The following is a 23,427-nucleotide window of genomic DNA, read 5'->3' on the forward strand; positions in this document are numbered from 1 at the left end:
AATAATTTAATTTTAAAACTTAATATTCAAATCGATCTATAGCCAGTCAAATGATCAGTTTGCTCATTTAATGCATTCAGGAGTGGTTTTATATTTAAAAAATGGTTTCTTTGATCATACATCTGTGAAAGTGTACATAACCACGATGAATGATTGCAGAGCCTGCCATTCTTCAGGAAGCAGAGCGTAAAACAATATTATAATAGATACCCTTACTGGGCATTATCAATCATTCTAGGCATTCTTCTAAAATATTTTAAAAAGTAACTTATTTATGCATAAAACAACCCTACACAGCAAGTGTTTTACTATTTTTTTTTGTAGATGAAGAAACTGATTCACAGCAGGGCTGAGAAATTTTACAGGGTGGCACAGTTAATAAGCAGAAGAGTTGAGATGTGAACACTGCCAGTCTGGCTTCAGAATGTTCAGAGCTACTTTCTCACAGTTGTAGAACACAGAAGTTGAGGTCCATTATACTTAATGGACCTAGTTAGCATGGGCTTTTAACTGGACCTATTAATCTTGGACATTTAACTGAGTTCCTAAATTTTAGAACTTTCTGTACTTCGTAACGTTGGGCTTTTAATTGAGTTCCTAAATCTTAGAATGGAGATAGTATGTATTTCTTATGGCCTAATGTGATGTTTGAGAGCTGGGATTCTAGAACATGACTGGGTTTCAACCCAGGTTCTACCATTTGCCAGCTGTATCATTTGAATGAGTTAGTAGCATCTTTCTATCTTTGGGCCTTGGTTTTGCCATAATAACACACATACTTTATAGATATTCTGAAGATTAAATGAGTTTCTGTCTCTGTCTCACAAGATAGACTGCTGTTTTATAAGTTCTTAACTATAATAAAAGTGTAAGAATGAAATTAATTTAAATGAAGAATGGCTGTAGTGCCATGTAGAAACTAAATAGAAAGTATGCATTGTTATCTTCAGCAAATTTAGTCATATCTCTATTCTCAAATCTCATCAATCCTATTCGGGGATTCTGTGCTTTATAATAAACTAAGTTACTGTAAAATTCTAGTGTATTTATCAGTGCTTGGTCTTGCTACTTGTTACCAATAACTGAACAATCTTTTCTTCTCTGCATCTTTTCCCTCCTTCCTGATTACTACTATCATCATAATCATAGTCATTATTGTCATCATAACTTAGCTTTTAACTTGGCCCTCACTTTATCTGGGAACCCTTCTCTCAATGCTTTAATCAAAATGGTAGTCCTTACTCTCTGCTTATATAGCACCCTATGCTGACACTGACATAGACTTAACATTATTCTGTATTGCAATTTATTTTCAGTTTGTCTGTCTGTTATTTCTCCTCAGCTAAGCGTATCTTATCAAATTCTCCATCCCTCTAGCACCTATCACAATTCCTGACATAGCAGTTTTTCAGGATGTGTTTTTAGCAAATGGAATGTTTCTTTTTCAGTTGACTGACAACAAAGTCTAGATCAGTAATTTCCAAAAAAATGGTTTATGGAAATATTTTCTTGAGTCAATGAAAAATAAATAAATAGCTTGTCTATCTAAGTTCAAGGTGACAAATATTATAAATAAACAATGATGATGGAATACAATACCAAATGCAAAAAAAGTTTTTGAGTGGTTGAGATAATTTTCCATTTTAAGAAGATAAAATATCAGGTAATAATACAAAGTCTTATGCTGGTTTGCCAAAAGGAAGTAACAGGAACTATAAGTTAATTGTATATTAAAGTAAAGATAGGAAAGAAATAGGAATTTTAGTTCAACATGAGCTAACTGCAGAAAATGCCTAAAAAATTGTTGTGATCTCCTTTTGATTTAATGAATGAAAGGATAGAGTCAGCGCAAAGGAGAATAATGCTTTGCTTTTTGGTAGTATATACCACATTCCAAGAAGGTTTGACGAGCATAATGTACATATAAATGAGTTACTTTATCTGAAAGGAGAGAAGATTCAGATTTCTGTCTATATTTCAAATATTTATTTGATTTGACCATTTCATTCGAGTGAGTGTGTGTGTGTGTGTGCATGTGTTTGTGTACCTGTGTGTGTGTATATTGCCCAAACTTAGAGTTGCTAGAAAGATATCTATGAAAGAAATGTGTTTGTCTTTCTTTGTAAAAATGTTTCAGATTATGTAATGTCAAAGTACAGACTATAGAGACAGTCTATCACAAGCAAAGGAAAGTAGTAATGAAGTCATTTTTTTCTGCAGTTAGAGGTCAGAAGAAAGCAATATTTTATTTCCTCCCAAGGGACTGTTGAAAAATACAATTACTGTTCTAACTTATTTAAACATTGCAAGCTGCAAATTATATGTCTATAATAATAATCTTGCATTTGATTTTTGCATATAAGTAATGTCATAAGTGAAGGTGTGGACCATATTCAGAATACAAGAATTCAGACTTGAATACCTTTTATACATTTCTGCCTTTAAAATGCATTTTGTTCATGATAAGTAAATAAAGCAAATAATAGGGAGGTGAGAAAATGTCTTTATAATGCATGTTTGCATTTTGTTAATGTCAATCAGAAATTTAGTCTGGAGAGTGAAGTGGGGTAGAGTTGGAGTCTGAAATTCATTTGCCATTCTAGATGCTTTCCTTACACCAAATAGTCCTCTTACATCTTGTTCCCACTTATTGTATCAGGCTCATGGGAAGAAACAGGTATACTGGTAAATTTGGAGTTACTGGAAAAGTGGTATCCTCTTAATCTGAATAAGTGGATTTTTCTTTTTTTGTTTTCTTTTACTACTTCTCTTTTATTATGAATGCCAAACTACAATGGTCTAGCCTAAGGGTAATATGTCACCATGATGAATGCTACTCACTTCTCTCAGACAGTGTAGTCTAGTAAAATGAGGGCTCCATTGTGAGCCGTAGTTCTTTTCTGACTTTAACACAGACTGGCTGAATGACCTTGAATAAATTGGGTCATGTCAGCATATTGAAGCTTTTTGGCCACGTCCTTGTCTGTCTCATGTATAATGAATGTATTGCATATGGTAACTTTTCAATATGAATATTCAAAATTATCAATAAGACAGCTTCAATACTGCACTATAACTAGAGTCGCTAATTTCCCACCTTCATCTCAAGGGCTAGTTTCTTTAGCAAGATTATAGAAATGTTTTTCTTTCTGTCTGCATATTATTTACCTTTTCTGTTGTTTTGGTAGAAGTTTTTTGAGACGTTCATCTTAGGAAGTTCTTCTAAATATGATTTTCAGAAATAACTTTTGCTGTTCAGACAGTATAGTTCCCCAAAGGGCTTACATACAAATGTTTTTTAGCCAGATATTCTTTTTCTAAAAAGAATAGCACATTTACTCTGTGTAAAGATAAAAAATTAAAAGTTACAAAAGTACATAAAGTGAAAAAAAGTTTCCTGCACTCTGCCACCAACTCCTCTTCTTAGAGAAATTCTTTTACCATATAATAATATCCAATGTCTCTACAAATGCGTATGTATACTCCTTTATTAATTTCAATGGTATTTTGCTGTGCTGTGGATGTACAACTTGGTTACTATTACTTAATATATGTTTAGATCGTTTCACCTCACAATCATGTAGAGGTATTTTATTCTTTTAATGGCTACATAGTCTGTCATTGTAATTATGTATCACAATTTATTTATTCAATTCCATATTGGTGGACATTCAGATTTTTCCAATATTTTATGATTACAACCTTTGGTGCAAATAATATGCTTGTATATATATTATTTTAAGAAAAATTTCTAGAAGTGGGATTCCTCAATCAATATGTTCTCTGTCCATAGTAATAACCTAAAGCAATATTATATTGTGAAAACTATTGCAAATTATTTTCCAAAGAGATATATAAATTCATCTCTTATCAACAACTTTGAGAAATGCCTGTTTCTCTTACCCTTGCTAATAGATATTAAAGATGCAAATTCAAGACATATGATTTTATCAAAAAAATCTTACTGAGTAATTGTCTCTTCATTTTATTGTACAAAACAAATTTTATTTGAAAAATAAATAATACAGATAATATCAAGGACTGTAAAAATAGTTTAGAACTTTGTTTCAATTATGTTATCTAATATCAAAATTGTGAAGAGAGAATAAAGAATTGAAAATTATATTAGGGTCTTTAGCATTTGAAGGTGAATACATTCCATCAAAAGGGAAATTTAACAGCAGTAGTGGTTTTTTCAGTATTTTGCAAAGCAAAGTAACCACTGTTCTGATGTTGTGACTCTAAATGTAGCTACAAAATAATTAACTGAAATAATTCATTTTTAGATTTTTAAGACCCTCATTGCATTTAGAGAAAAATATGGCAGGAGAAAAGAGTGTTGTATCTGAGTCTAGCTACCCTACAGAATGACAATGAAAGACACTTCCGGGGTTTTTATGTAGTCAGGTGAGAATCCCTGGCCTCTGAGCAATTGGTAGCACTGCCATTATGCCCTGTTGAAGATTAGAAAAGGGGAAAGATATATCGCCTAGTTCATTTCATCATCAATCACCTGTTTACTTATTTATTTATTCATTCATTAACTTTGTCTGCTTGTTTGTTTGCTTCTTTCTCATTTCGTGTCAACATCCTGGACTAACGTCACCAAATATATTTTTGAAATCTCCCCTAAATATATTTTAGAAATATTGAATTAAAAACTTATTATATGTGCATACAAAAATGATTGAGAGTTAGACAATTTATAATTTAAATTTAATATGAGACTCTGACCTCTGGTGTAACTTTTGCCAAATCATTTAACCCTCAGAATCTCTACTTTCTCTTTTGTAAAAATTGACGGGGAGGAACAAATGAGATAATAAACATAAAGTAATTAACACAGTCCTACTACATAGCATCACTAACCCATTTTACAGATGAAGTGAAGGCCGAGGGATATAAAATCGAACTCATTGATAGTAGGGCAGATAGTTTACTAATGTTGACAGGGAAATCTTGTTATAAAATGGAAAAAAAAGAATAGAATTAGTAGCTGAAAGTAAAGTGAAAAATAATTTTAACATTGTGTTGAGCCGGGCACGGTGACTCACGCCTGTAATCCCAGCATTTTGGGAGGCCGAGGCGGGCGGATCACAAGGTCAGGAGATCGAGACCACGGTGAAACCTCGTCTCTACTAAAAATACAAAAAAAATTAGCCGGGCGTGGTGGCGGGCGCCTGTAGTCCCAGCTACTCAGGAGGCTAAGGAAGGAAAATGGCATGATCCTGGGAGGCAGAGCTTGCAGTGAGCCGAGATCGCGCCACTGCACTCTAGCCTGGGCGACAGAGCGAGACTCCGTCTCAAAAAAAAAAAAAACCAAAAAAACAAAAAAAAAGTGTTTATTTCTAAAACGTTTCTGTCTACTTTGTTTTAATTTTTTGGTACTTATTTTGTTGCATAACAGGGACTTAAATTCAGGTCTATTTTACTCTGGATTCCATGCATTTTGTCATTATCCTGTCTGCTATATATCCTGGAAAATAAATATTAAAATTTGGAATATTAGAGAGAAAATTATTTAATAAAACAATTGTCATTCTTCTTCAGAAGTCTAATTAAAATAAAAAGTTGTAAAAGTAAAAAATGGTTATTTTCACAGAATAAAACAAAACACTGTGAGCAATGTTAGAAATTTAAATAGAGCCTTAGAAATAGAATTGGAATTATTTACAAGGCAATAAGGCACAACAGCATGCTTTCAATGAAATAGGTGTACGACAGATTAGATATGACATACAAAAGGCACCAAGCACAATGCATGATAAATAGCATGCGGTAAATGGCAGTATCATTAGTCCTAGAAAAATACACTGGTGATCGAAAATTTTATAATAACCTCTGGAACAACCTGCAAAATGCTGGCTATTTAATTATGCAATAATTTCCTGTAAATTTCTGAAAATAAATGTTGTGTTACACAATAATATGCATACTAAATATTTACTATTTTTTGTTTGTTTGTTTACCATCAGCAGTCATTCTCTCTTCAGTTGGGGTGGTTTTCAGGTAGCTCTGATCCCACACCAATGTGTTAAATCTACTTTATGATTCTGTCCAGTGCAAGCAGGGCATAACGTTCTTTACCCATAGTTATTGGTCTCAAGACAAACACCTGGCCCAGTCAGAGGTAATTCTTGTCTATATTTGCAAGGTCTATTCAAGAAGGAGATATTCTCTTTTCTAAAGTATTTAACCTGTAAGTGTAGATACAATCCTGTAGGCAACTATCTCACTTCCATGGGGAGCCTGGGAATGAAGTCATTCTGTCTGAGCACCTGAATTCAATACGTGAAAAATAAGTCCTCCACTTTTTATTTGCTCAAGTCAATCTTCATTAGCTTTGCTAAATCTTATAGTTTATTTTATAGCTTTTCCTGCAATGTCTACTTCAGATTTTAACAAATCTCTTTACTCAGTTTTTTCTTTGAATTTCTAGGGCACATATATAGCTGAGATCACACACTTTTGGCACTTCCTCCTATTCTACATTAGATTGTTGCAGCTTAACCTTCCTTATGCCCACATCTCATTATTAATGCCAGTACATCCCACCAAAGACAAATACACAAACCACCTCTAATTGAAACTAAATCAATACACGGAATATATAAGTGGATTTCAAAAAGTTCATGGAAAATGTAATTAAAAGATAAAATATAAATATAAACTTTATTTCTCAACATAAGTTCTGTCAAGGTTAATAGCCATTAATCCACCCCTAAAGAACTGAGAGTTCTTTGTCAATGCAAATTTTTAAAAAATATTAACTGAAGAAGATTAGGAAACAAAAAGAAGTCAGAAGTATCCAAATTAGAACTGCAAGGTATATGCCCAATAATTTGCCATCAAAACTTTTGTAAAATTTCCCTTCACTGATGAAGAGAATGAGCAGAAGAATTTTTGTGGTAGAGAAGAATCTTCTGGTAAAGCTTTTCTGGGTATTTTTCTGCTAAATTTTTGGCTAAATTTATTAAAATACTCTCATAATAAGCAGATGTTATTGTTTATCTTTTTTGCCCCCCAGAAAGTCAACAAGGAAGGTGTCTTGAACATGCCTAAAACATGTCATGACCTTTGTCTTAACTGGTCTGCTTTTGCTTTGACTGGGACTATTTGCACCTCTTGGTAGCCATTGTTTTGGTTGTGTTTTGTCTTCAGTATGATACTAGTAAAGTCATGTTTCATATCCCATTACAATTCTTCAAAGAAATGCTTCAGAATCTTTATCCCACTTACTTAAAATTTCCACTGAGCACTCTGCTCTTGTCTACAGCTGTTCTGGGTGCAACAGTTTCGGCAACTGTATGATGGAAAGTTTGCTCAACATTAATTTTTCAGTCAGAATTGTGTAATTCAGAATTCAGACTCTGAATCAATCAAGATGTCTCCGGTGCTGGCTATTGGTTCTGTTGTTAATCCTAAATCCTCTTCAATTAGAGCACAGGAAAGATTAATTTTTTCTTCAAAAATTGATGTGGATAACCTGCACCAGTGGACTTCATCTTCAACATAATCTTATCCCATCTTAAAAAGAGTTATTCCTTTGGAAGCAGTTGATTTCTTTGGGTCATTCTCCTCATAAATTTTTGTAAAGCATTAATGATTTCACCATTCTTCCACCAAAGCTTCACTATAAATTTGATAGGGTTTTATTGGTTCCATTTTAGCAGAATCCACGTTGCTCTGATGAAGACTCTTTTCAAACTGATGTCTTATCCTTCTTAGTGCCTTAAAGTAGATCCTGTTCAGACATCTTATAACAAGTTACTACAAGCTTATTTTGGTGCAAAAACATTTTGAGATCTATGCATAGTGTTTCTCATAATATGTATTTTCCACAAACTTTTTGATTTCCCCTCATACTTGTACAACATTTTATCCCCCATAGGGTCTACACACATTACTTTCACCTACAAGATACCTAGGAAATATTGGTTGGCTAATATTCATTTCTCAAAATTTTTTAAATACAAAAATGGCCAGTGAGTTTGATTTCATTGTGACTTTTGATGTGCTCACAATCTTCATATTTTCATAAGAGAGGCTATGTTCTGACATTAAGTCTAATTTGATTAAAAGAAATGAGAAAGTGTCTTTAGATATGCCAAAAGTGATATCTATAGAGACAGAGAGAAAATCCTCTGAGCAAATGCATATGTTCACCTGAGAAATATCATAAGGAAATACTCTTTGAAATGTATCTGGAGGCAGGGAGAAAACTTAGGGACAGAAAGCCTCTTAGGAATAGTGCCACAATAGTAAATACAAAAGCAACTATAATACTTTCATATTTAATACTTTAAAATTTTGAATCATTAAGTGATTTTTAGACTGAGACTTTCAGAATCAATGAACCTGCAAAATGAAGAGGTAGAGAATGCTGTATTGACATTTGTGTCAAACAAAATACGTGTTGAGATTCTGTGAAAATCAAGTTAAGAATAAAAATGTCATCAGTTCTAAAGATATTTAGGCTTAAATGTACTATGACTACTAGCTATTTGCAAAGATAGTAGCTAGGAAAAAGTATTTTGCGACTGTTATTTTCCCACATCTTTTTTGACCTTCCATCAAATAAGAAATAAGCATTGTTTGGTAATGTTGATTATAGCTGTACCTTGATGTTAAAGATGTTTTTGACGAGATCTGTGCATATCATTGACATCTTCAGGAACTACTCAATTTCAGAGGTTGCATCTGAAGATAACCCTGAAATTTCATCATAATTTCTAAATGATACTCTGCTGCTTTTTATAAATGAACAATCTTAAAAACAAAGCAATTGAAAAGTAAACATCATTTTCTATTGTGTCAAACTTTTAAATAAAAAATACATATACTTTTACATAAATTGCAGATAAAATACATTTAACATTATATATTCCCAAGTCCAATTACTTCAGAAAACAATAGTATTCTTGATATATTTTTTGACACTATTTGTATTCTAAAAGTGCTTTTCACTTGATTTTGAGCATAGTTTATTTTAGATTATATAATAATAATTCCTGAATGGTTTACATATTGTGCATTTGGAAAACTTGAAAATGTAATTTTTCAATATTTCTAATTCAAGTTCAAAAAATGCAGTGATACTTTTTGGTATTAAGTTTATTATTTGATGTGAATCTGAGTAAACATAGCCATGGTTAAGTGTAATTAGACTTAAGTATCTTGGAAAATGTGTAAAAACAAGCAAAACACACACAGAGGAGTAAAGATATCACTTCAAATAGAACAGGTGTTCTGCACACACATCTCTGTAAGATGTCATCTGTTTTTGCACATTGGTCATACTAACACAGATAAAGAAATCATTTCTCATCAATTGTCTTGCACTGGTATAAAAACAGTGCTGAGAGTGGAGTTTATATTTCACTTCATTTGATAACCATTGTCTTCTAGAAGACTCTTTTTTTTCTTAACTGCTTTAAATTGAGTTAATTACCAAAGCCTTTGGAAAATTTTACAAAATATGTCCAAATGGTATTTTATCATTGTACAGATAATTTAGCATTTGCATGGCAATTTTATGTTTCTTTTATAAAGTGTGACTTTAGAATTGTTTTATATTTACCCCCAGTGCTTCAGTTGTTTGGTTGTTAAGCTCCTAGCTGAAACCCACCCCAAGAGAAAGGCCTTGTATGGACTTAAGCATTAATCCTAATTGTATTAAAAATAATGATAATAATAATAACTCAAAATTTCTTACACATGTAGCATGTATTGAATACTAAACTGGTGCTGAATGATTTTAAGAACTATCTCCTTAGCCCACACAGAACCGCAAAAGATATGGTAATATTACTCCCTAAATTTTACATTGAGGAAACCATGAGCTATAAGAATTAAATAACTTAAAAATATCCTGCCACTAAAAAATGGCAGAACCTGGCTTGAGTTGAGGTCTGTCTGGAGTCTTCAATGGCCACAAATGGAAGAAATGTATCAGAAGTATGTTGTATGTTAGGTTTATAACAAGTTATGAGAATGTGATCAGAAAAGGGAATGCAGAGTTTTGATTCCATTAGTTATGGTTTCTTCCTTAAGCTATAAGGGATTCTTATTTTTTAAGCTGTAAAATATGACAAAATTTTACCTAAAAACTTTCAGTCTAGAATAAGTACGATTAGAGGTACAATATATCAGCTTTGTAACTACATGTAACAATATTTAACTATTTATAACTGTTAAATAAAGAAAATTGGAGACCAAATGGATTACATGCATTTGTAACATATGGATTACCAATGGATTACAACATGTTACTTTCAAATTGATGTGAGGGAGAAACCGTTTCTATATGAAATTTTGACTCTATCACTTAGTTTCTGCTTTTTTGACCCAGAATATTTTAACTTCCACTTTATTGGTGAAGATTTTAACTGAATTATGCCAATATGGATGAATTTTTCTCAAAAGGTATTTCGTGATACTAATCCAATTAAGCACATGTAGTCCTTTGATCAATATTATAATTAGGACAGTTTAAGCATTATTGTTGGCAGGAAGAGTTATTTTCTGATACATTTAACAATAAAGATGTGCTTAATTGACCACATTTATTTATTTATTTTAGATTTTGCTTTCTTTCTATTTTGTACTTTCTGTGGTTTTGTTTCTTTCCACTCAATTGTGTCATCAATTCCAAAAGTAAAATTGAAGACAATAGTCTCATAGACCATAGAAAATAGTTTTTCAGATGTGTTTTCTCCATAAGAATAGATTTTTGTTTCAATTTTAGTTAATAACAATTTTACAAATTTTTCTAGTTTTAGATACTCTGTTGATTACTGCCATAGTCAATTTACTGTGTCAATTAGGGTAATGATTAAATGGTATTAGATTAGTTTTCTCATTTATGTCAAATTTTACTTCCTTCAGTGAGAGCTACTCTCTATTTTATTTTAATGTTCTAAATTAGCGATGTGTCCTATTAACTTTATAAAATATTTATGACTTGTAACTTACTTCCTAGATAATTTACAGCATTTTTAAGCAAATTACCTCACAGATTACAGCAGTGAATTGTGACTGAAGAAGGGTAGATGATTACACTAATCCAGTTTTCCTGCATATTTCTGACCACGAAGAATTCTATACTTGAAACTTACACGTTATTTGCAAAGCAAAAAGCAAATGAGTGATGACAGCAATATGTCTTCATGATACATAGGCCCTTTTGACCAAACCAGTGTAGGTAGCAGAAAAGCAAATTCAGAACATTGCTGGAAAAATGCATGCCAAACTGTTCAAAGTGCTTCACCTCCACCTGAGGGGTGCTAATATGGGTAATTTTATTTTCTTCTTTTTGGCAACCTGCTTTCTACATTTTTCTGTAACTAAAATGTATTACTTTTGAAATAAGGAAAATAAATGAAGCAAGAAAGCAAGAAAACAAGCAAAGATAAATGATAAATAGACTTAGAATGGCCTTCTGGGTGATTTGAAAATGGTAGTCAGTATCTCACAGTTGCAGATACAGATTCAGGTTGGTCTTGAATGAACCAATAGCTACAGTACACAAAGTCTTCACAAATGATAATTCTAGTGGCAGAAAGCCCAGATATGGAAGCTATCATAAAATTGTAAGCAAGGAATGACAACGGCTTGAACTAAGCAGGGTTTGGGGATGGGGAAAAGTTAGCAGGTCAACCAACCGCTATGCCAGGAGAAAGACTTTGACCAGTCGAAGAAAAGATAATGCATGTTCAAAAGGAAGGGGTTTCAGCCTGAGGCTTTCAGTCAGTTTTCAAGGTCAAGAAATAAACAAACAACACCAAAACCAACTCCCCCCATCCAAAAAAACAGAGAGATCAATATCCATGATTAAAGAATGCTATAAAAATAGTGTCTCTCGATTCTTCACTGGAGTCATTGAATTTCTCTAAAGAAAGTTTCCAACCCACTATCTGAAGTGGCCTGAAAGTAGGAGTTTAGGGTGCTACTCCATACTGGATGCCAGCCTGGTGGGAAATGAACCTCAGAAAGAGGCTGAGTGTGTCTTATGGTTCAGTACTTTTCCCTCTATGTTATCTGTCTTGTTGTGGGTGGATTTCCCTGGAAAGGAGCATTTTATGGCTTCTCTCCCCACTGCTACCAAATGAATAAGTATATCAAAGGGAACTGAGTATGCTTAGCACCACTCCTTCCTTCCATCCTTTGAGGAGCCAGCTCTAACAGATGCAACCTGAGGTTCTCTATGCCATGCTTTTCCAGTGGAGACGTCTATAGCGGAAGCCTAAAGTTTCACAGTTCTGACTCACGGAGTGGATAGGTCAATGCGATTCTTAGGAGAAATAGAGAGCCTATTTATGTTTGAAATATAAAGGCACATCTTACCAATTAAAATTGACCCTTAAGTTTGAACTTAGCAGATCCCTTTGTACATGGATATTTTATCAATAAATATATTAAAAGCTTTTAGAGATTTGAAAAAACTTTTATATGAACCCAGTGCCCTAGAAACATTGAAAGAATTAAGGGAAAATTAGTTATGTTACAAATGCATAAAATTTATATTGATACTATCTAGTTTATCATTTACTACCATAAAATATGTATACATCTTTATAAACAGTTAAAATTTATCAAAACTTACACAAATACAGACCATACATGGCGCCATTCACAGCCAAGAGAAATGTAAACAAACATAAGGATGCAGTGTTAAATCATAACTGCATAACGTTTACTGTAGTCTATACTGTAGTAGTGTAATAATTTCATAGTTACTTACTGTTGTTATTGCAGTGAACATAAGTGTTGCGAGTGTCCACTTAAAATGATGTAGATTGCTAATCATCTCTGTGTGAACATTTCACCTCTCCAGTATATTGCATAGAGAAGCATAAAGTGATCAGTTGCAGTGCATATTTTTCATCGTATTTTGGGCGATACCATAAGCCTTAAACAACACCGTGGCACCCATGTGAAGTGCCACTAGTGATACTGGTAGCGCTCCCAAGATGCAGAGAAAAGTCATGACATTACAAGAAAAAAGTTGAATTGTTTCATAAGTATCTTGGATTGAGAACTGCAGCTGTGATTGCTCACCATTTCAGACAGGATTCATCTTGTAAACAGGTGAAGTAAACTTATGGTATCAATCAATACGGTATAGTACAGTACTGTTAATGTGTTTTCTTTTCCTTACAATTTCCTTAATAACATTTCCTTTTCCTAGCTTACTTTATTATAACATAAATAATATACAAAACATACAAAATATGTTTTAATCAACTGTATGTTATTATTAAGGCCTCCAGACATCAATAGGTTATTAATAGTTAAGTTTTCAGGGAGTCAAAAGTTATACATGTATTTACAACTTTGTGGAAGGTCAGAACCCCCACCATTATGTTGTTCAAGGATCACCTTGAACATAAGTAGTCTATGCTCATCTGTGCTCATCTTAAAGCTTGTATTTTAATTTCCATCTATCTGTATCTCAGATGGTTCTAAGATCAGATAGGAAAGGCAGTTGGTTTTTATGAGGACTTCTCATATCCCCAAAAGACTGTTGTTAGAATGTCGCCACACCTCCTCTTTGTGCCCTAGCCTGTAGCTTACCAAGTTCAGTTTATCCAGAGAATAAAATTGCTATCTTCCATTTGTTTGGCAAGCTGACTTCCAACTGCACATGCATGAGGATATATTTTATTAAGTAGATTTTCATGAATTTCTAATTTTCATGCTTATTCCTCAAGTCCTACTGTCATAAGTGTATGTATCTCCAATTCATGGAACTTTTGTTCTTTGTGCATACTTGATTGCTTCTTGTAAAAAGTCATAGCATACAAACTCGGCTTTATCTGCTACGTTATGTTAGTTATTATCTGTTCTCTATCTTCCAAAATACTGTTGGCATGGGTAGTCAATAGTTGTCTTCTCTCCCATTCATTTGTCTTTATGAATATGTGCCAATATTATTTGTGGATTGACATTTTAATGAGGGTGTGGAGAGGTAGTAGTGTGGCTAACCCAATGTTGAATCTGCCATATTTTCTGGGCAGTCCCAAAGTGTCATCACCAAGTGGTTAGCTAACTAGAAATTCTTCTATAAATGAACATTAATTAATAATAAATGATGCCAATCAATTGAAGCATTTTATATTTGTAGACCAGTGCTCGTATGAATTACTGGTTATTTACTGCTCTAAAATACATTCTTAGAAGGGCGTTATGATCTGAGACACGTTAAAAAAGGAATCTAAAGATAAATAAGAGAAGTTTTGTGGAAAGAATGCTGACCCTGGGATAAGAATCTCAGATTCCATCCTGGCCTATTCACCGACTATTCGTGTAGCTGTGAAATGTTGGACCATAATTGTGTTGTAATTGTAAAATGAATGTAGCGAGGTGGTGAAAATAAACTGTTTCCACGTTTTCAGTGTTACATTTTTTAGTTTCCCTCCCTTTTAACATTTTAGTAAATGTGCTTAAATAAAACTTTTGAGTGCAAATTACATGCTTGTCAATGAAAAATATAAATAATATAAATGAATATTTACTTAGCAATTACTAACTTCATATTAGTTTACTATGCTTGTTACATTGGTTAATTTATTAGTTCTTATACCAAACCCATGAGGATAAGTAAAAACTTAAAAAATCTCCTATTTGAAGATGAAGAAATTGACACACAGAAAGGCATAGTAATTTGTTTTAGATTACTCCGCTAGGATAGTTGGTACCCAGAAATGCAAATTATAAAACCCATATTCTTAACCACTGTGTCGTACAATTGTGATTGAATATACATTGTAACTATTCAGCAAAATACATTAAATCTGTGTATTTCACATGGAAGTTATCCATGATATATTCTTTATAGACTATAAAAGAACTCTTACTATTTTATTCCCTCCAACAACTGGCAAGTTTTAGAAACTGGAAGGATCCTAGCTCTTGAGTATACCGTAAAAATGGAATCTAATTTTATTCTAAGCTTCATGTTCTTTTAAGATATTAGGTACATTTTAACAATAAAATTTTCCAAGAGTACTGTATGCTATTGTTAAATCTAAAGCTCAAAAATTATAAACCTCACCAATAATACTACCATCTAGAAAAAAATATACTATATATGTGGGTGAAAAGGTACTTTGAAGAAAATAACTTCCGGGTAGCTTAACAACATTCCACCTGAGTTTACAGTGTAGGAAATGTCAATAGATATATTTTCATTTTAAATCTATTAAACAACTATTTGTTCTTATTTCTTGCTGCCTCCATTCTCATTTCAGTGACAGATTTAAATGCTCTGAAGCTCAACTTCATTAAAGACTTTACACTAGAAAAATCTCTTTTTTTGGTAAACGAATATTTTATTAGTTCCAACCTGTTCTCTTTCTCTCTCTCTCAAAACTACTTTTAATTTTGAATTCCCCAGATCATTTAGTCTGACAACTCAATTTACCTTTAAGAAAAATGTTGAAATTACATGATTTTGTCCACTGATTTTTGGAAAATGTTTCAGAAATGATTTATGATATAATGATAACATGCTTTTTCAAAACATTATAACAAATAATGGAATCTGGGACACAAGAATAAGAAGGAAAATACATGGAAATTTGATGAGAATATAAATAATGAGCATAATCAATATTTAAACTCTTAAAAAAGAAGCAACTTATCTCCAGATTCTCGAGTCTAGGCTATTCATCCTTAAACCTGGCTAAAACACTGGGTAATTAAGCAAAACAAAAAAGTCTACAAAAAATAATGAAGGCAAAATTCTTGTAAAATAAATTGATGCTAAATACTATCAAAAAACTAAACATTTTATATTAATGTTTAAGTAATGTAAATTTGGTTTTAATACTCACAGTGGATAAAATAAAAATAAGATATACACATGTATGTAAACTTAGTCTGTTCTTGTGAAATATGCTTTAAACCTATGCTGAAATTGTTTTATTCTTGTAGAGGTGGGGCAATAAATACAAGTAGTTCCAGGGTCAGAAGAGAAAACAACTAAACAAATTAGGACTAGTACAGAAAAACCACACAGTTTATATACTAAATCATTCAAATAAAATGAACACTTTCATTTCATTTCATTCAAATAACATGAACACTTGCGATGCAACACGTGCTTGACAAAATTTAACATGATCCTATTTAATTCAGATATTGTTCAGAGAAAGAAAGCAAAAATAAAATGTTTTATAAAAAGTGGAATCTCCTGTGTAACCTTCCCTGATTAAACCAGGCATTGTATTAAGCACTTTACAGATACTACATATATTAGCTAACCTAGTGCCCATGAGATTGTTATGAAATAGCTTTAATGATTATCCTCAGTTTGCAAATAAAGAAATTAAGGCAAGAGCTTATATGAAGTATAATGAGTATATATGAAGTATACTCATATATACTTGTATGAAGTAAATGAGCAGGGTTTGAACCCAGCAGGTTGACTGCATGTGACCACGTGCATGTGGCTTGTCCAAATCCTATCAGCTATTGCCCACAGCTATTGAACCAATTAACTTCCCCATGAGCCAAGTATGTGAGTTTATGATCTCCACATTCATGTGCAAAATTGCTATTTTCAGACATTTTAATTTTTGCCAATTTGCTTATGGCACACTATTGTATTTTTCTAAATACTGATAATATACTTTGGATATTTGTTCTCTCCAAATCTCATGTTGAAATCTCTCCAACGTTGGAGGTGGAACCCAGTGGGAGGTGTTCAGGTCATGGGGGTGGATCCCTCATGAATGGCTTGGTGCCCTCCCGGCAGTAATGAGTTCACAGGAGATCTGATTGTTAAAAAGACTGGGACCTCCCTCCTCTCTCTGAGCTCTCTCTCTCACCATATGACTAGTTGGCTACTATTCCATTTCTCCATGACTAAAAGTTTCCTGAGGCCTTATCACAAACCGATGCTGGTGCCATGCTTCTTGTGTAGTCTGAAGAACCAAAAGACAAAACAAACCTCATTTCTTATGAATTACCCACTCTCTGGTATTTCTTTTTTTTTTTTTTTTTTTTTTGAGGCGGAGTCTCACTCTGTTACCCAGGCTGGAGTGCAGTGGCCGGATCTCAGCTCACTGCAAGCTCCGCCTCCCGGGTTCACACCATTCTCCTGCCTCAGCCTCCCGAGTAGCTGGGACTACAGGCGCCGCCATCTCGCCCGGCTAGCTTTTGTATTTTTAGTAGAGACGGGGTTTCACCGTGTTAGCCAGGATGGTCTCGATCTCCTGACCTTGTGATCCGCCCGTGTCGGCCTCCCAAAGTGCTGGGATTACAGGCTTGAGCCACCGCGCCCGGCCTGGTATTTCTTTATAACAATGCAAAAACGACTAACACGCTTAGTAAAGTGGAGTATCTTTTCGTATGCCTAATATCTATGTAATGTTTCTTTAGATTTTTCATTATCACATTTTATTTAGCTATATCGTGATATAATTTACAAATAACAAAATTCCCAAACTGTGAGTATATAGTTTCAATGAATTGTGGGAGATTACTGTCTTGTATAACCTCAATAAAGCCCCCCCCCTTTTTTTTTTATCAATCCTTACATTCACAAGCCCAGGCAAATATTGATCTGCTTTCTGGTACTACCAACTAGAATCTCATACAAATGAATCCATAAAGTATGTAGTCTATTCTGCCTGGCTTCTTTCACCCAGGATATTTTTAGTTTCATTTATAAGTTTATATATATGTATGTTTCATTTATAGTTATATATATAATTTTATATATAGAGAGAGAGTTTCTCTATATATAATATCAATAGTTTACTCTGTCTCTATATATAAAATCAATAATTAAACAATAGATTTATCTTACATTGAGGAAATAAAACTTAAAAGGCATTATCAGACAGCTAGCGTTGAAGTAAGATTCATCTAATTCAAACTCTATCTGTATTATCTCTGACATATGAGACCTTAATTAAATAATATAAACTCTGTATGACTTTTCTTCTCACCTGAAAATTAAGGATGCTGTTAACTTCTTTCAGAACTGTTGTGTGGTCTTAGTAAGGTGCTGAATGCAAAGTTCTTATTACAAAAGCAGGCACATAGAAACCAATTCATTAATATTCTTTAACTGTTATTTTTCATATTTATGTAATTGAACTTTATACCCTTAATTGGAGCTTGAGAAATGATGATGAAAGTCAATAAGGCTGTTAGCTAAGTCAGAATATTTCCCCTTTTATTAAAAGAAACTCTTTATTATGATGGAAATTATGGCATTTAATTTAAGCCATCAAAACCACTTGCTTTATTTAGATTTCCCTTTAAAAGAGTAATTATTGTCTGTCAAAATTTCTAGATTCTTGATTTTTGCAGGGCTTGGAAGTCATCACTCCCATGTTACCACCAGAAAAAAATCTAAACACACTGAAAAGGAACAACTATTCTTAGATTCATCAGAGAATTGGAGTGTCAGTGCAAACTGATGACCTGAAAAATTGAAAAAGAAGCAGAAATAGAGAATCACAGCTTGCCAGGAGCAGAAGCCCAATGCCAGAAACAATACAACCATGAATACCTACACCCTAACTGATGAGTTGCTGGAGGCTCACTATGAACTAACTTGAGAGTTTAACACTATGAAGGATATAGTCCTAGGTAGTTCTCACACATTCACAGGTTTTACTATCAGGACCCCCATCAGGTTCTCACTGTGAGTATCTGAGAAAAATCTGATCATACCATTTGTAAGAAGATGGGAAAAGGTAACCATTGTAGCATATGCAAAGAAGGAAAGTCGTCGTTTTGAAATACATCCATAGCATCGTTCTTTTTATTTTTTTATTTATTTTAAATAAAGGCCAACTCTCAAATAACTACCTTTAGAAGGCCATATTTAACCTGGAAAAGATCCATTAGTGAACTTTTATCTCTCCTGTTTTACACAAGGAGAGGAAAAAAAAAACTAAGAAACTATTATGAAAGTCACAGCACAAGAACTGTGTCTCACCAGTAATAAATAAATGGCATAGATTATAGAATGTTTTCCTTTCCTGGTATCTTATCACCACATCAACAGAGCTTCATATACTGAGTAACAGGAAATTACAACTTAGAGAGCTGCCAGACACACGTTCCATTTAAGAAGGAGTTTCTAGGGAAGCCCAAAGTCAACAGTAGAGACAAAACAAGGACACTAGAAGAAATGGAAGCCCTTGACACCTACAGCTGATGCACACATTGAACTAGGCCTAAATTCCATTCAAATACATAAATTTTAAAACCTCACAGTAAAGACCTATGGACTTCAATTTCCTCTTACCCAAAAGGTCATGTCCAGCATTCAAAAAAGTCATGCTAAGAGGCAAGAAAGAAACCACTATCTGAATAAACAAAGTAAATATAAAATTAGACTTGCATATGGCAAAAATATTGGAGTAATCAGATAGAAATTTAAAATAGCTATGATTGACTGGCCATGGGGCCTGAAGCCTGTAATCCCAGCACTTTGGGAGGCCAAGGTGAGCAGATCATTTGAGGCCAGGAGTTTGCGACCAGCCTGGCCAACATGGTTAAACCTGTTCTCTACTAAAAATACAAAAAAAACTGGCCGGGAGTGGTGGTGTGTGTCTGTAATCCCAGCTACTCAGGAGGCTGAGGCACGAGAATTGCTTGAACCCAGGAGAAGGAGGTAGCAGTGAGCCAAGATCACGCCACAGCACTCCAGCCTGGGAGACAGAGCGAGACTCTGTCTCGAAAAAATAAATAAATAAAATAAGATAACTATGATTAATATGCTTAGGTCTGTCATGGAAAAGGTAGACAACATGGGTAATCTAATAAGTGGAAGAAAAACACTAATAAAGAATCAAAGCAAATTGAAAACATAGAAATAATGTATCAAAAATGAAGAATGTTTTTGATCAGCTTACCAGTACATTGTACATGGACAAGGAAAGAATCAGTAAGCTTGCAGATATGTCAATAGAAACATCGCAAACTGAAATATAAAAAGGAAAATAACAAGAGTAAAAAATAACAACAACATAATATCCAAGAACTATGGAACACTTACAAAAGATATAACATGTATAATGGGACTACCAAAGAAGGAGAAAAACAGAAAGAAGTAATAAAGCAATATGAATGAAAATTTCTCTAAATTTATGATAGACTCTATGCCACAGATACAGCAAACTCAGAAAACACCAAGCAGGATAAATACCAAAAAATCCACACTTGAGTACATCATACTCAAAATGTAGAGAATTAAAAAGAAAATTTTGAAAGATTTTAAAGGAAATAACAGATTTTACCTATAGAACATAATAAGAAGAATTACATCAGAATTTTTCATAAAACATTCAAGCAAGGAAAAGGGTGGAATGAAATACTTGTAGTGCTAAAGGAAACAAACAACCAGCCTGCAATTCCATATCCAATAGTCATTCTTTAGACGTGAAAGAAAAGTAAGAATTTTCTCAGACAAATAAAAACTGAGAATTTGTTACCAATAGACCTGCTTTGCAAAAAAATGGTAAGAGAAATTCTTCAGAGAGAAGGAAAATAATATGTGTCATAAACTCAGATTTACATAAAAACAAAAATCATTAGATAAGGTATAAATAAAAGTAAAATAGAACATTTACTTTCTCTTACTCAACAAATTGAATACATAACTGTTCAAAATAGTAATAGCACGATATGTGGGGTAATTACAGCTTATGAGTACATAAAATAAATGGTAGTAATGTTATAAGGAAAACGGTAGAATTGAGGACAGTCTATGTTACTTGTATTATCTGTTAAGTGATATAATGCTATTTGAAAGTGAGCTTAAAACAGTCTTAAATGCATACTTCAAACCTAGGAGAGTCAATAAAGGAAAATAAAAAGGAAACACAATTAGCTGTTAAGAGACAAGTAGGCTGGACAATATAGTAAGACCCTATCTATAAATAATTTTTTGTAATAAAAAATTAGCTGGGTATGGTGGCCTGTAGTCCCAGCTACTTGGGAAGCTGAGGTGCAAGAATCACTTGAGGCTGAGAGTTCAAGACAAGCCTAGGAACATAGTGAGATTATATATATATATATATAAAATATTAATCTAAAATAAAAATAAACATAAAATTGAAACAATATAAATGATAGATAAAAATAAAATGATATAAATGATATATAAAGCTCAATTAAATCCAAAGAAGGCAGAAAGGAGGACAAGATTTAGAAAGTAAGCAAATATCAAGTGCAATCAATTGAAGAGTTACAAATATAGTCGATATTATTCAATTATGTATATATCAATAATCACATTACAAGTGAGTGTTCTAAATACATTAATCATAAGACAGACTGATAGAATGGATAAAAAAAAGAGGACCCAACTTTATATTTTCTGTAAGAAATCTATTTTAAATATAAAGATACAAATTAAAAGAACATTTATGGTGAAGGGTATACCATACTAACACAAAAGTAGAGAAAGCTGGATTAGCTTATTAATTTCAGATACATTGAGTGGCCTCTGTATCTGAAATTTACAGAGAGAAATAGAAAGAATTACAAAGATTTACAAAATACTACAAAGATAATTATCAGGATATAGAGGGGGATTGCGTTAAAGAGTTGATTTTCCAAGTTGACATACTAATCATTAATTTGCATTCATCTGAGATGGGGCATCAAAATACATGAAGGAAAAACTGTTATAATTCCAAAGAGAAGTAAATAAACTCATTTTTGTAGTTGGAGATTTCACTACCTATCAGTAATTGAAAGATTCAACAGGTAGTAAATGAATAAATACATAGTTTAAATAAATAGTATTATCAAACAATGATATCTAATTGATGTATATAAAATACTTGCAGCAACAGACAAAATATATGTTATGCTCAAGCTCAAAACTTCACCAAGACAGATCATATACTTGGCATAAAACTTACCTACAAATTTAAAAGAACAAAAATCATACAAAATATGTTCTGGAACTGCAATAAAATTAATCTAGAAATCAATACCAAAAGATAGTTAGGAATTTCCAAAATACGTAGAGATTAAACCACAAATTCTAATATCAAATGCATCACAACAAAGTCATAAGAGACATTTCTAAAAACTGTACTGAATGAAAATTTAAAAAAGCAATATTTGAAAATGTATGGATACAATGAGAACAGTACTTAGGGAAACATTTGTGGCATTGAATGCATATTATAGAAAATTTTTAAAAATCTGAAATCAATGCTTAAGCTTCTACCACAGGAAACTAGAGAAAGAAAGAATGACATAAACATGGATCAAGTGGGAAAATACATGTTTTAAAGTAGTAGAAATCAATGAAACTGATAACAGAAAAGCAAAAGAGATTTTTTCTTCTTTGAAAACTTTTTTTTGAAAAGATTGATAAAATTGATTAAATGCATACAAGGAGAAAAAGACCATCTAAATAGAACAATATTATTAAAAAATGAATCATTAACTCTTATCATTGCAGAATAGAAACTACTAGGCCCTGTTGTTTTTATTGATGAATTCCACAAACAAGACACAAGTCATATTTCTGCAATCATGTCAAAAAAATAGAAGCAGAGGAAACTTATAACTAACTCTTTCTTCCTAACTCACCTGATGAAGCCAACTTACCATAATACAATAGCAAAACCAGGTAAAAACATTCAAGAAACAAAACTGCAGACCAATATCCCTCATGAGCATAGATGCAACAATTCTCAATAAAACATTAATAAATCAAAAAAAGTATATAAAAAGAATTATACTCCACAACTAAGTGGGATTTATTTCATGGATGCAAGGCTTGTTCAACATTCAAAAATCAAGTAATATAATCCATAACATCAATGCACTAAAGAAGAAAGATTATATTATCATATCAATAGATGCAGAAAAAGCACTTGACAAAATACAGCACCTATTCACAATAAAAATTGTCAGCAATCTAGGAATAGAGAGAAAGTTACTCAACTTCATAAAGAACACTTACATAAAACCTGCCGCTGGCATCATACCTAAAGGTGAGAAACTGAATATTTTCCCTTAAGGTCAGGAACAGGACAAGGAAGTCACCTCTGACCACTCCTATTCACAACATACTGGAAATTGTAGCCAACACTAAGACAACATCAACAAAAAAAAGTAAAATAAAATGTTTAAAAGGGAAAGAAAGATAGATTGGGAAAGTAGAAATAAAACTGTCTTTGTTCACAAATGACATGATGATTGTCTATGTAGAATATCCCAAAGAATCAACAGAAGAAAACTCTTGGATTTAGTAAGTGACTATAGCACGGTCGAAGAATAAAGATTAATATATGAAAATTGGAAGTCCTATCCAGAGCAATCAGGCAAAAGAAAGAAATAAAATGTATCCAAATAGAAAAATAAGTCAAACTAACTTTCTTCACTGACAATATGATTCTACACCTAGAAAACCCTAAAGATTCTGCCGAAGGTTCC

At 32.8% G+C, this 23,427-nt stretch overlaps 1 long non-coding RNA gene across 1 annotated transcript in view; it reads left to right on the forward strand.

Moving 5' to 3' along the window:
• LOC117064558 overlaps window positions 1-23,427 on the forward strand; it is a 95,592-nt gene that overhangs the window by 36,047 nt on the left and 36,118 nt on the right. The gene's annotated exons all lie outside the window — the stretch shown is intronic.

The sequence above is a fragment of the Trachypithecus francoisi genome, unplaced genomic scaffold (assembly GCF_009764315.1).
Source record: "Trachypithecus francoisi isolate TF-2019V2 unplaced genomic scaffold, Tfra_2.0 Lachesis_group2, whole genome shotgun sequence".
In the NCBI taxonomy this organism is placed as follows: Eukaryota; Metazoa; Chordata; class Mammalia; order Primates; family Cercopithecidae; genus Trachypithecus; species Trachypithecus francoisi.